Genomic DNA, 12,343 nt, shown 5'->3' on the forward strand with positions numbered 1-12,343 from the left:
GATGGAAATTTTCCTTTTTCATGAATATTAAGTACAGATGCAAATTTTGCAAGAGTTTCTTTCAAATCACTCATAGATTGACTGTTTTGAATATTGATAGACTCTTGCTTTTGGATAAATGCATGAATTACATCTTCAAAGTTTTTTCTTGGAGGTGTAACATAAGGAATATAACCTTGATGATTTTGGTTATTTTGAAAATATTGTTGTGACGGTTGTGCATTATTATCATTCCTCCAACTAAAATTAGGATGATTTTTCCATCCAAGATTATATGATGGTGAAAAAGGATCTAGTATTGGTTTTTTATAATTGTTAACATAATTTGCTTGTTCATGGAGACATTCTTTAAATGAAGGTAATGTTGGACAATCTTTTGTAGCATGATCATGTGTATCACATATATGACAAACAATTTCTTGAATACTTTTTAATTGACCACTCTTTTTCATTTCTAATGACTCAATTTTTCTTGCTAAAGATGCAAGTTTAGCTTGAATATCTATATCATCTTTAAGATTATAGATACCACCCCCATTTGTTGAATTATTGTTTTTAGTTGTTGGTGGTTCTATTGTGCCTATATTATCCCAATTTTGAGCTTTTTCTGCTAATGAATCAAATATTCCATAGCTTCATTTGGGTTTTTATCTTCAAAAGTTCCATTACACATGAATTCTATCATTTGCCTATCTTTAGGTATTAGACCTTCATAAAAGTGAGAAACTATTCTCCATGTTTTAAAACCATGATGTGGGCATATATTAAGTAATTCTTTATATCTATCCCAACATTGATAAAACGTTTCTCATTGTTTTTGAGAAAAAGTTGTAATTTATCTTTTAAAAGAGTTTGTTCTATGGGAAGGGAAAAACTTTTTGAGAAATTGTTGTTGCATTTCTTCCCATGATCTTATTGAACTTGATCTTAAATTTTGTAGCCATGTTTTAGCTTTATCTTTTAAAGAAAAAGGGAAAAGCTTTAATCGAACTATATCCATGCTACAATTTTGATCATTATAAGTGTTACAAACTTCCTCAAATTCTCTTAGATGCAAATATCGATTTTCATAATCTAAGCCATGAAAATTTGGTAAAAGTTGAATAATTTGAGGTTTGAAGTTGAAATTAGATGCATCAGGAGGAAAAACTAAACAAGATGGGGCACTAGTTCTAATAGGGTTCATATGGTGCCTAGGTGTTCTTAATTGATCATTATCTTGATTATTTGAATTATCATCCATGTTTAAATTATTTTCAGATACTCGAATAAGTCTACCACTTTTTTTCGACTCGAAATACTCATACAAAAAAAAAACAACAAAATACTTATAAATAAAACATAATTAACAAATATAAACTTAATTTATACCTCCCCGGCAACGGCGCCAAAAACTTGCTACTACTTAAATAATAATTCACCCAAGTGTAAGTTGTCTGCAAGTGATATATTTGGTAAGTACGAGATCGATCCTCAGAGAGGTTATTTTGAGTTTAAATTTATTAATTTATAGATTACCAAATGCAAGAATGAAGTTTACAAATTATAAATTTTGTCAAGGCTTGAGGATTTATTCTTGGTTTATGTAATATTGTTTAACTAAAAGTAAAATAAAAGAAACCACCATAAATAATGGTTCCAAGAAAATTAAACACACACATAATATAATATATTTCCCACTATAGAAAATTCCGAATTAACCAATATTTTATATATGGTACCTATGATTATAATTATAACTATATAAATAAATAATTGCATAAAGTAAATGTTGAATTAAATCATTATATTTCATTTAGAAGAACCGGCAGAACCACGCTATTGCCTAAATGAAATATATTGATTTAATAAGTTAGTTGCGGCAAAGTAAAAGTTAGTTGCAATAAAGTAAATGTTAGTTGCGATAAAGTAAATGTTAGATTGTTAGATGTTAGTATTAAATCATAATATTTCATTTAGAACAACCGGCAGACTCCTTATAGCTGGTTTTTCTGGTCAAATTAAGGGTTGGTGGGACTATTATCTTACAAATCAACAACAAGAAGAAATTCAAGTCCTCCAAGCCTTTCAATTATGAATATTAAAAAGTGGATTAAAGACTGTAATATCAAGACTCCAGTAACATTCCAAACACCACAGCAGACAGACGGTTGAAAAATGCCCCTTCTGAATTCCAAAGAATTATGAATGAAATTTTCAATTATTATTCAAAATATTGAATAGTTTATATCGATGATGTCTTAGTCTTTTCGAACAACATAGATGAGCATATAAAACACCTAAAAACATACCAAAGACTACCCAGTGATACTTAGGGGGATAATTGGACACCAATAGAAATATTCATAAACAATAATAATAATGAGCAATTAATAAAAAGAAAATGCAACAACAATAAATAAATTAGGCGGTAGAACCAGCCATATAATATGTATAATAATATATATATAAATGCGGAATTTAAAGACAGGAATTTAAATGCAGGAATTTAAAGATCTTTAAAGATTTGAGGTTCCTCCAGTTTCTGATTGCATACAATCTTTAAAGGATTGTATGTAGAGCATACTTTTGCAAAGAACACCACAAAATCTTCAATGATATATATATATATAGGTATTTATATATATTTAGGCGGTTTAACCGGCTATATAATATGTAATATATATATATATATACAAGTATTTAACACATAAATAAAACACACCTTGGAATCAAAATAAGAACTTCAATATAAATCTTCAAAGGATTTACAAATTCTTCAAGAACATAAAGCTTGAAGGGTAAGAACACCTTGAATGTGAGTGGAGAAAGTAGGAAAAGTAAGAAAGAGAAGTGAGAAGAAAGAAAGAGAAAGTGGGAATCAAAACTTGGTAACAAAAAACTTGCATTTCCTTTGAGGCCTTGTCTTCTTTTTATAGACATCTTCAAGGGTATTTTCGGAATCTTGAATAGTATTTGTCCTTGTCATGCTTGCATCATTTTGATGTCATTTTTCATATATATATATATATGTATATATATATATATATATTTTTATTACAAATTTTACAATTAAAATACAAAAATTACAATTCAATAAAAATCATGTGTCTAAATTGTGCATTTCTTCTTCATCGAGTAAATCTTCAAGGATAATATCTTCTTCTGAGGAGTAGAAGATTTCTTCTATTTTCTGGTCTTCTAATTCTTCCAAGAATCTGTTGTACATTCTAGTATAAAAGTAAAAAGTTTTGGGGGCATCTATATAAAAATTTGGAAAATGATCAACGCATGGTGATGAGCTCAATATGTAGATTTTGTAAATCTGGTTCATAAAATATAATCTGTAGTCTTTGTTTCTTTTTTCGATTAATTTATGCTTGAAGGCTAATGTCTGTAATCTCTGATGTTTTATTTGTTTTTGGATTGTAGCACTGCAAATGGCTGGATGATGGACTTTGGGTTCCGCTTCTTGTCTTTGCCATTTAAAAAAGGGCTTGACCCAAATTCTGTGAACTGCTGGTTCTAAATCTGTTCTAATCCATTCTGGACATGTTGATCTTATTTCTAATTTTACTTCATTATTGCGGTATCAAAGATATATTGGATTGCACTTTTAAGGGCAACATTGTTGAGACTGTCTATGTTATCTTTATCTGTAATGATGATTTCGGAAACTAATCCTAAATCTAATAAGGAATTTATACTTATTCTTTCTTCCTTATTATTAAATTGAAAGAAAAAATCTCTAAATGATGAAAAGTGTATTTGGGTAGAAAGGATGTAGAATTGAAGTTGACAAGAACAATTATTTATGTCTAAAGTTTTTTTTCACAATCAATTTTATGTTTGGCATATTAATTTATTCCTTTTAAAAGAATAATTTTTATGCCATCAGGTTTTAAGAAAAGAATTTCTTGGATCATTTGGAATTTTTTGTAGAAATTTTCTTTGGCTTTTGAGAAAATAATGTCATTTATTTGGGTAGGTAATATGCTTAATTCTGTAAGTGGTCTAAAGAAAAATCTTGTTGGGCTCAGTTTTTGGCTAGAATTAAATAGACTAGGTCTGTCTAATAGACTGGGTTTGTCTATTTCAAAATCTTGAATCTTTTTAAGAAGGTCCAAGTTTATACGGTTTGCCTTAAGGGCTGCTACTGTTTTTTGTAATTTTTCCGTCAATTCCTTTATTTTATCAGACATTAATGATTTCGAATCATTTAGTCTTTTAAAATTTTTTACCATCGATTCGCAATGATTACAAAATTGAAAATCAGTTTTTAAATCTTTTTTAGGAATTTCATAAAAACTCTTTTTTGGAAAATTTTTTTCATTGGCTATTTGTTTACCATAACTCTTTTGGGTATTTATATCTTTTCGGACTGGATAATCAATAAAGTAATTTGGACCAATAAAACGGTTGGCTGATTCAAGAGCTTCAGGAAGTGTTTTAAAACTTTTATAAAAAAAAATTTGTTCATTTTTAATAACTTCAACCACTCGCGTCCAATGGTTGTAGATTCCTGTCACCTTCACTTGGTAAACAACGTAATATAATATGGTTTCTGAATCAGCTTCATGTGCTGATTGGGAAGAAAGATTTATTTGATTGAAATAATAGGCCAAGGCGTTTAAGACTATGACTTTTTGATTGGAATCGTTTGGTTGGACGTTCCATATTGAATTTAATAATTTTTTTTGGGATTTTTCTAGATGAAAAGGTTTTGAAGTCCTGAAACATTTTTGTGAGTTTTGAGGATAAACAGGGAGATTGATATCTCCAAAAGAAATTAATTCTGTGGGGGATTTCTATTGGAAATAATTAACTTTGCTTGATGACGCCATTTTCCTGCATGGATCAAATAAATTTGTTAAGATTCTTTCATAATCCCCATAAGTTTTTATTCTTTTTAAAGAAATATTATTTTGAAAATTTTTTCCTTGAATTAGTGCATTAATACTATTTTCATATATAGAATATGTTTTTATTAAATTGAGATTTTTTGTACGAGGTTTTTCTAAGAATTCAAAATCTAATTTTTTATAATTAAATTTAAAAGAGATAGAATTATTATTTACTTTATATGGAGTAATTAATTCTATAAAGGGTGTTCCTAGAATTACAGTATGATGTATGTCATTAACTAAAATAAATGTAGTTTTAATAAAAACTCCATTGTTTAAAATTGATGCTTCTGTTTTTGAATTAACATCTAATTTAAAATTGTTAGCAGCCGAAAGTTTTTCATTAGTTTTTTCTTGAAAATTTTTAGGTACTATCCCTGATTTTATACAATTTAAATCAGCACCAGTATCAAAAAGCGCTATCGTAATAATTTTAAAATTTTCTGAAAATACCAGATTTATTTTTAGTATGTATTTTCTAGAGGTTATTTCTCTTAATACAAAAAGAAAGTCTTCTGGAATTTTCTCAAGGTTTTGAATGTTTTTAATTTCATTATCTTCAGATTCCTCGGAATTTTCAATATTAATATTATCTAATATTACTTTGATTATTTCAGAATCTTGTTTTTGTTTTTCTTTTAATTCTTTTAGTTCTAATTTTATTTCTTTTATATCTTTTTGTAAATCTTGGATTGTTATCTCTTTATTTTTTGTTTTCTTTCTTTTTTCTAAAATATTGGTTAGGTCGTAAGTATTTTTAGAAGTATTTGGTAAAGTAGTATATTTTATTTCTGTTTTTTCTTCTTTATTTTCTTTGAGAGATTTTAAAATTTTATCAAGATATTCTTTTTGAATATTGAGATCATTTATGTCTTTTAGAATATCAAGAAGGAATTGTTGATCTTTAGAAAGCATGTTAATTTGTTTTTCAGATTCATTACTAGATGTAATTAATTCATTTATTTGTAAAGATTCATTTTCATCTTTAGAAGAAAAATTTTCTAATTCTGACTCAGAAGAATTAATTAAAAGATTAGAAATTTTATTTAATATTTCTTCATTTAATTCTAATTCATTTAACTGTTTATTCATTCTACAATAATTAGCAGTATGTCCTTTTTTATGACATTTATAACATTCAATATCTTTAAATGATTTTTTAGGATATTGTTTGAAATTTTTAAATTTCTTTTAAGGTTTCTTATAAAATTCTTCTTTTGATTTAAAATTTTTCTTATTGTATTTAATATTTTTTCTATATGGTTTTTCATTAGATTCACTACAGTTTCCTAGGCATTTAGAAGGAGAAGGTTTATTAGGATTTATATCGAATTGTTGACAGAAAGTTCCTAATTCTTGTTTCGTTCTTTTCATTTCCCATTTTAAATGTTTTTGTAATTTTAGATCTTGACATATTTTTAAACCTTCTTGTTGAGTTAGACTAATTAATTGACCATAAGTAAATTCATTATAAGGAATTATTTTTTTTCCACATGATTCCCTAATTTTATTTCTAACCTTTTCTCCTAAAAGAGTTGGTAATCATGCTAGGAATTTTTCTTTCCAAAATGGTTGATTAGAGTCTTCCCTAAGCATGACTCTGGTTAGAAAAGTATTTTTATACCATTGAAAATCACTTAATTTTTTACATTTAAGATTTGATAATAATTCAGCATTTTTATCTTTTAAATGTGAAGGATCACCTATAAAATGTAAAAAGATTGTTAGGATTAAAGTAGCTACAGCATCTTGTTGGGGATTTTCATCTTGATCTAAAATTGGTATCTCATCTTCATCAGTTTTTATAGAATTTAGAATTTCTTCTTGTTGTTGATTTGTAAGATAATAGTCCCACCAACCCTTAATTTGACCAGAAAAACCAGCTATAAGGAGTTCGGCTATGGTTCTATCTTGTGTATTTGTTTGAGTTTTATAAGCATTTGCTGCCATAGTCATTTGTTGTAAAATACTAAGAATATTATATTCAGTCATTCCATCTATGTTCCAATCATAAACGGAAAAAGCATTAAAACGAGATTGTGTTATGGTTTTATTATTCCTAAATCTGGAGCAGAATAATTTGTAACTTTTGTGAAGATTTATTCCAATCCATTTTATTGATTTTATTTATAGGATTTTGGAATTGTTCTAAAGCTTCACTAATATCTGAATCATGATTTAAGGTATTTATTCTAAGATTAGAGGTTGGTTTTTCAGGAACAATTTGATCTATGGGTTGATTTAAACTACTGTTTGTTGTTACCATTTTACTTAATTTATCTTGTATTATTTTTATGAATTCAGAATTATTTTCTTTAATATTTTTAGCACTATTATCGGTTATTTGATATGGTTTCAAATTTGGGATTTTGATTTTCCTATCTGTATTCAAGGTTTCTATTTTAGTTGTTGGTTGTTTTTGTATTTGTTTTTCTATCCGATCTAGTTGTTTTCCTATGGTATTTAAATTTGTATTTGTGAAATTATTTTGTATTATAATGTTTTTTATATTAATTTTATCATTATCTCCTGGATTTTTTATAGGAATTGCTTCAATTTGTTGATTTTGTACCAGCATTTTAATTCCTTGTAAAGGAGGATGATTAGATTGTATTTTTCTAGAATCAGTAATGGTTTCCCATTCCGGTGATTTATTTCTCATTGTAATAGGATCTACATAGTTTGAAAATGGGTATTCTAAAAATTTTGAGATGAGTATATTTCAAACCAATCGAAGAATAAAATGTGAATTTTATATTTATTTATAAATTCATAGAATTTTTCTTGAATATCTTTTCTGGTATTCATAAAATTTTCAAAAAACCATAATCTTTTTGCTTTATTATGTATATCATAAAAATCTTTATGTAGAAAGTTTTTATCTATTTGGAATTCTTTTTCTATAACATTTAGTTCATTATTTATATTTTCTGTTATAGAGGAAAAAGTTGGACTAGTTGGATCTTGTTCTGATTCAAATTGTTGTTCTGAAATATTCAATTGTCTTCCTATCCTATTTTTGGTATATATAGGTCTAGGTATTTCTGGGGTATAATCTACATTTCTTATTACAGAATTGGGTATATCTGAAGTAGAATATCTAGGTTGGGTTTTATAAGGAGAGTTTATTTGTGATATTCTTCCTAAATCTATAGTATCTGAAGTTGAAGAATCATCAGATCTACTGTTATGACTACTTGTTCTATCAAAAGAAAGTTTAACTCTTCCATCTAAATATTGAGTTATTTATTTTAATTGGGTGTTGGGTTCTTCTTGTTCTATAAATTCTGTTTTGACAATACCTTCTAAAATCCATTCTTCTGGAAGTGTTATATCTTTCCATTGAATCGGTTTAGGAATTACTGTATTAGATTTTCTTAAATCTGTTTGTAATAAAAGAGTTTCTCCTTTTTTACTATGAAATTTTACATTTGTCGCAAAAGCAGAAATCATGGCTTTATAATGTACTTTAAAAATTAAGGCTACGGGAATTGAACCTTGAAGCATATTATAATTATGAGTTTTAACTTGTAGAACTAAAGATTTTAAAATATTTTAATCATTTAAGGAGACTGAAAAATTTGGATAGCAATCAAAAGAAATTGGTCCCGTACACAGACTGGATTCAACAGAACTTAACAAGGAGTCTTCAAAGTTTGTGAATCTAGCATCTCTTAAATAGCAAGAATAGAAGTATTTAATCCTTCTTTTGTTAAAGGTTTTATCCCAACTTGGACTAATCCAATATGAAGGTATTTATAATTCTTTTCTCTATGTTTTTGTAAAGAATTTTGGGAAAATAAACTTATTGTTTCAAATGGTTTTCTAAGTTGAATATCTCTTTCTTCTGTTTTGATTGTAAAATCAGTTTTGAAAAATTGATACCTTGAAGTTTTATAGATTTGATCTTTATTTACTTTAGGAATTTCCCAGTTATCAATTGATTTATCAAAATCTTCTATGACTATTTCTTCATTATTTATTATCCTTCTATTCTCATAAGAAGTTGAAGTAACAGAGTTAAGAGAAATAGATCTACAGAAAATTGAATTCATTTTAATAAAATTTGTGTTTCGATTTTTAATTTCTCTCTACAACCCTAAGCAATTCTATGGTTTTACAGCCTTAACGTTAGGACTTACTACCCAGACCTTCTTAGGAACTTCAATTCTACATCCTTTCTACCCAAATACACTTTTCATCATTTAGAGATTTTTTCTTTCAATTTAATAATAAGGAAGAAAGAATAAGTATAAATTCCTTATTAGATTTAGGATTAGTTTCCGAAATCATCATTACAGATAAAGATAACATAGACAGTCTCAACAGTGTTGCCCTTAAAAGTGCAATCCAATATATCTTTGATACCGGCAATAATGAAGTAAAATTAGAAATAAGATCAACATGTCCAGAATGGATTAGAACAAATTTAGAACCAGCAGTTCACAGAATTTGGGTCAAGCCCTTTTTTAAATGGCAAAGACAAGAAGCGGAACCCAAAGTCCATCATCCAGCCATTTGCAGTGCTACAATCCAAAAACAAATAAAACATCAGAGATTACAGACATTAGCCTTCAAGCATAAATTAATCGAAAAAAGAAACGAAGACTACAGATTATATTTTATGAACCAGATTTACAAAATCTACATATTGAGCTCATCACCATGCGTTGATCATTTTCCAGATTTTTATACAGATGCCCCCAAAACTTTTTACTTTTATACTAGAATGTACAACAGATTCTTGGAAGAATTAGAAGACCAGAAAATAGAAGAAATCTTTTACTCCTCAGAAGAAGATATTATCCTTGAAGATTTACTCGATGAAGAAGGAATGCACAATTTAGACACATGATTTTTATTGAATTGTAATTTTTGTATTTTAATTGTAAAATTTGTAATAAATATATATATATATATATATACACACACATATATATATATATATATATATGAAAAATGACATCAAAATGATGCAAGCATGACAAGGACAAATACTATTCAAGATTCCGAAAATACCCTTGAAGATGTCTATAAAAAGAAGACAAGGCTTCAAAGGAAATTCAAGTTTTTTGATACCAAGTTTTGATTCCCACTTTCTCTTTCTTTCTTCTCTCTTCTCTTTCTTACTTTTCCTACTTTCTCCACTCACATTCAAGGTGTTCTTACCCTTCAAGCTTTATGTTCTTGAAGAATTTGTAAATCCTTTGAAGATTTATATTGAAGTTCTTATTTTGATTCCAAGGTGTGTTTTATTTATGTGTTAAATACTTGTATATATTTATATATTACATATTATATAGCCGGTTAAACCGCCTAAATATATATAAATACCTATATATATATATATATCATTGAAGATTTTGTGGTGTTCTTTGCAAAAGTATGCTCTACATACAATCCTTTAAAGATTGTATGCAATCAGAAACTGGAGAACCTCAAATCTTTAAAGATCTTTAAATTCCTGCATTTAAATTCCTGTCTTTAAATTCCGCATTTATATATATATTATTATACATATTATATGGCTGGTTCTACCACCTAATTTATTTATTGTTGTTGCATTTTCTTTTTATTAATTGCTCATTATTATTATTGTTTATGAATATTTCTATTGGTGTCCAATTATCCCCCTAAGTATCAATGGGTAGTCTTTGGTATGTTTTTAGGTGTTTTATATGCTCATCTATGTTGTTCGAAAAGACTAAGACATCATCGATATAAACTATTCAATATTTTGAATAATCATTGAAAATTTCATTCATAATTCTTTGGAATTCAGAAGGGGCATTTTTCAACCGTCTGTCTGCTGTGGTGTTTGGAATGTTACTGGAGTCTTGATATTACAGTCTTTAATCCACTTTTTAATATTCATAATTGAAAGGCTTGGAGGACTTGAATTTCTTCTTGTTGTTGATTTGTAAGATAATAGTCCCACCAACCCTTAATTTGACCAGAAAAACCAACTATAAGGAGTCTGCCGGTTGTTCTAAATGAAATATTATGATTTAATACTAACATCTAACAATCTAACATTTAATTTATCGCAACTAACATTTACTTTATTGCAACTAACTTTTACTTTACCGCAACTAACTTATTAAATCAATATATTTCATTTAGGCAATAGCGTGGTTCTGCCGGTTCTTCTAAATGAAATATAATGATTTAATTCAACATTTACTTTATGCAATTATTTATTTATATAGTTATAATTATAATCATAGGTACCATTTATAAAATATTGGTTAATTCGGAATTTTCTATAGTGGGAACTATATTATATTATGTGTGTGTTTAATTTTCTTGGAACCATTATTTATGGTGGTTTCTTTTATTTTACTTTTAGTTAAACAATATTACATAAACCAAAAATAAATCCTCAAGCCTTGACAAAATTTATAATTTGTAAACTTCATTCTTGCATTTGGTAATCTATAAATTAATAAATTTAAACTCAAAATAACCTCTCTGAGGATCGATCTCGTACTTACCAAATATATCACTTGCAGACAACCTACACTTGGGTGAATTATTATTTAAGTAGTAGCAAGTTTTTGGCGCCGTTGCCGGGGAGGTATAAATTAAGTTTATATTTGTTAATTATGTTTTATTTATAAGTATTGTGTTGTTTTTTTTTTTTTTTTTTGTATGAGTATTTGGAGTCGAAAAGAAGTGGTAGACTTATTCGAGTATCTGAAAATAATTTAAACATGGATGATAATTCAAATAATCAAGATAATGATCAATTAAGAACACTTAGGCACCATATGAACCCTATTAGAACTAGTGCCCCATCTTGTTTAGTTTTTCCTCCTGATGCATCTAATTTCAACTTCAAACCCCAAATTATTCAACTTTTACCAAATTTTCATGGCTTAGATTCTGAAAATCCATATTTGCATCTAAAAGAATTTGAGGAAGTTTGTAACACTTATAATGATCAAAATTGTAGCATGGATATAGTTCGATTAAAGCTTTTCCCTTTTTCTTTAAAAGATAAAGCTAAAACATGGCTACAAAATTTAAGATCAAGTTCAATAAGATCATGGGAAGAAATGCAACAACAATTTCTCAAAAAGTTTTTCCCTTCCCATAGAACAAACTCTTTTAAAAGATAAATTACAACTTTTTCTCAAAAACAATGAGAAACGTTTTATCAATGTTGGGATAGATATAAAGAATTACTTAATATATGCCCACATCATGGTTTTGAAACATGGAGAATAGTTTCTCACTTTTATGAAGGTCTAATACCTAAAGATAGGCAAATGATAGAATTCATGTGTAATGGAACTTTTGAAGATAAAAACCCAAATGAAGCAATGGAATATTTGATTCATTAGCAGAAAATGCTCAAAATTGGGATAATATAGGCACAATAGAACCACCAACAACTAAAAACAATAATTCAACAAATGGGGGTGGTATCTATAATCTTAAAGATGATATAGATATTC

At 27.5% G+C, this 12,343-nt stretch overlaps 2 non-coding genes across 2 annotated transcripts; one reads left to right on the top strand and one right to left on the bottom strand.

Annotated features, from left to right (window-relative positions):
* Positions 1 to 743: 743 nt before the first annotated feature.
* LOC142544035 (small nucleolar RNA R71) lies at positions 744 to 854 on the top strand. Its single transcript, XR_012820004.1, has one exon. It is a non-coding gene; the product is annotated as a small nucleolar RNA R71 (small nucleolar RNA).
* An 11,131-nt stretch (positions 855 to 11,985) lies between these two features.
* On the bottom strand, positions 11,986 to 12,096 carry LOC142544036 (small nucleolar RNA R71). Its single transcript, XR_012820005.1, has one exon. It is a non-coding gene; the product is annotated as a small nucleolar RNA R71 (small nucleolar RNA).
* Positions 12,097 to 12,343: the final 247 nt, after the last annotated feature.

The sequence above is a fragment of the Primulina tabacum genome, chromosome 4 (assembly GCF_025594145.1).
Source record: "Primulina tabacum isolate GXHZ01 chromosome 4, ASM2559414v2, whole genome shotgun sequence".
Lineage (NCBI taxonomy): Eukaryota > Viridiplantae > Streptophyta > Magnoliopsida > Lamiales > Gesneriaceae > Primulina > Primulina tabacum.